This window comes from Cyprinodon variegatus, unplaced genomic scaffold (assembly GCF_000732505.1).
Source record: "Cyprinodon variegatus isolate N-32 unplaced genomic scaffold, C_variegatus-1.0 Scaffold878, whole genome shotgun sequence".
NCBI classification, from domain to species: Eukaryota; Metazoa; Chordata; class Actinopteri; order Cyprinodontiformes; family Cyprinodontidae; genus Cyprinodon; species Cyprinodon variegatus.
This window is the reverse complement of record NW_015151331.1, coordinates 4,268-7,357: the sequence shown is the minus strand read 5'-3', so window position 1 is coordinate 7,357 and position 3,090 is coordinate 4,268. Positions and strand designations below refer to the sequence as shown.

General features: G+C 34.0%; 1 long non-coding RNA gene across 1 annotated transcript in view; it reads left to right on the top strand.

The window, feature by feature from the left end:
• The window catches only part of LOC107099497, a 12,785-nt gene extending 10,947 nt beyond the window's left edge, over positions 1 to 1,838 (top strand). Inside the window, exon 5 of the long non-coding RNA XR_001481956.1 lies at positions 1,759 to 1,838. This is a non-coding gene — a long non-coding RNA (uncharacterized LOC107099497). The remainder of the gene's footprint in view (positions 1 to 1,758) is intronic.
• The last annotated feature ends 1,252 nt before the right edge of the window (positions 1,839 to 3,090 follow it).

The following is a 3,090-nucleotide window of genomic DNA, read 5'->3' as shown; positions in this document are numbered from 1 at the left end:
AATGGACAGTTTCATATAATAAGTCAGGAATATGATAAAACTTACACATTTAGCATAATGTTAACTAACATTCTCAAGACTTAACGTGCATTTAAATCAAACTCTGTTTTATTGGTCATTTTGGTGAATACCACAGAGAGTTCAGGGCTCTGCCTTTCAGATGCACAGTGTTTACACCATGGACTGGGTCATCAAATAGGAGGAGATTGAACTGCATGAAACTGACGCCCACCCTCATTAAAAAAAATAATTGAATAGACTGAGTGCTTAGTGTTTTGTCAGTACAAGTTTGTTTATGTAAATTAGCATTTGTAAAGAGGAAAAAAAGGAGATTTATGCTACTTTTGTTTTAGAGATGCTAAAGATTATTTCTTATGTCATCCAGAAGTCAACCATCATCCTATTAAACTCTGAGTTGAATCAAAGTGGTGTATGCTTTTAGTGTTGCTTATGTACAGATGCATGCAGGTAAAACTGTTGTTTGTGCTGCTTTTGTTTTTTAAGAATCATTTTAGACGTTCGTGCTAAACTTGTTGAAAATAATAAGTTATGACATAACATAATATAGCATTCCTGTGCTGGCTTTGGCATTTATCAGATTAAGTGGGTGGAATTGTTATTTCACAATATTTAGTAGACTAGCCCTTTGAACTCACTCTTTCTTGAATATGCTCCCTGCAAACTGCTATACTAGTAAATTTTCCTCAAGACCCACGGTTTACCCAGTGGAGATTTCAGCCTCAGTGGTATATTGAAAAAGGGAACTGTTGGAATTTCACTCTGAATTTAGGCCTGAAGTAGTGCTTAAATGCAAAGTAATTGAAATAAGACAGAATCCAAGGAGCTGCTGAGGCTGCGTCACCTCTTTAAGCTGCCAACGCAACTTTGTAGGCTGATAAAAATAAAAAATAAAAAACCCCAGAAGGAAACAGAATTAGTGACAAAACTCATTGATTTTTAATTCATGTGATGTTCACTGTGCAAATAAGGCACCAGGATTACATTAGCCTGAATGTTTGTCTAGTCTATGGCAGATTAGCTTACAGGATATATCACCATAATATCTTAGGTGTTACTGCTTTTGTGAAGCAATATATTACTTTAATTAAACCAGGACATCCAGTAAATCCTGACTAAATCCCTTATCTTGGTTTTACATGAAAAGCCGCAGAAATTCGACCAAAATCCTGAAAACAATGAGAAAAAAGAACTGATGTGTTTATTTCATATCAAGGAATGTCTGAATCAAAGTACAGGTGTAAAATAAATATAAATAAAATAAAAACATGAAACAGTTCTGATTAATACTTTACCAACAAAGCACTCCATGGTGTAATAATTATCATAAAAACCTGACAGCTTCCCCAGAGGAAGCTTTCTCTTTTCAGGTAATATATTAGTCAATCACTGATCTTATACATGACTAAATTGATCTCTCGCCTCATTTTTGGTGTCCCAACAATGGCTGTAATTGTTGTAGTGTGTTTCTTTTTGTTTTTATGTAATTATAAGTGAACTAAACTATTAGGGATATATTTGTCCACAATGTAATAGGTATAAGTCATTAATTGTCAGCCACACCTTGAAAAAAGGTGGTGAAAAAACGTAATCACTGTTTTGAAACACTCCTGCATCTGTAACGGTTTAAAAGAAAAAGCAATCAAACAGCAACACTACAACCTCTTCGCTTGTCTCTAAAAAAGCTCTAAAAAAGATGTTATTGTGAATCTCTGACTATTGGGTCTCATGTAATTTCAGAATCAAGGCCTGCTGTTTGCCAGAATACTTCTGTTCACTCATCAATTGGAGAACTATGACTTATAACTGTCTGTACATTTTTTTTAAATAAACCGTCATAATGCAAACTCTTCACTTGTTGTTCCTTGTCTCAAAGATTTTAAACCATATTGTTATTCATTATTTAAAGCCATCAGCCATCAGAAGAAAAGAGATGGTTAAGAACTTCACGATCTCTACCACTGTTAAGGCTTTTTGCTATGGAGGGTGATTTTTTTTTACCCTGACACTTTATTTGAAATTATGAGGAATACAGAATAGCAGTCTGCTCACAAGTCATTAAGAATATTCAACACACAATCATAATACAAACTTAGTGTTAGGGGGTAAATACAGAGGGGCTTTGTAGGGAGATAAATCTATTTTTTTTAGCTCTATTAAATACCATTCTAAACGTAAATCAGAGCGTATGATAAATAGTTTTGAACAATTTTTTTATAAGTATACATCACAATACTTGATCAAAAATATTTAGAGTAGGGTTCTCTGCCTAGATACCACTGCTTTTTAATGTAAAGCAAGCATTGGTATATCACCTATATATCTTAATTGGACAGTTTCACATAATAAGTCATGAAGGTGAGTAATTTAACAAATAAAGTGTGTCCAGAAGGACCTTATACCGTACATAATAAAACTTACAAATTTAGCATAATGTTAACTAACATTCTCAATGTTAAGTAACATTCTCAAGACTTAAAAATTAGCATTTTTAAAGAAAAAGATAATTTATGCTACTTTTGTTTTAAAGATACTAAAGATTATTTCTTATGTCATCCAGAAGTCAACCATCCCCCTATTAAACTCTGAGTTGAATCAAAGTGGCGTATGCTTTTAGTGCTGCTTTTGTACAGATGCATGCAGGTAAAACTGTTGTTTGTGCTGCTTTTGTTTTTTTTTTTTTTTTAAAAACAGAAAAAAAAAAGAAGTTATCACATAACATAATATAGCATTCCTGTGCAGGCATAGGTATTTGTCAAATTTATTGGGTGGAATTATTGTTTCACAATATTTAGTAGGCTAGTCCTTCAACCTCCTGGATCCTTCAGTTTGGATCTGCTGTTATCCCTGGCAACCTGTCACAGACTCGCCTCAGCACAATAAAAAACAGGTGAAACATATGTTAGAGACTGCTGCTTAATTCTTCTCTATGCACAGCTTGGGTGTATTACCAGTTCTTGGAAAAGCCAAGGAAGCACTGAATGTCATGATCTTGGTGCTGATGATTTGGTTTTTTCCTTTGCTCCTTGCTCTCCTGTCTAATTGGTTCTGCGGCTGATTATCGCCGATCAT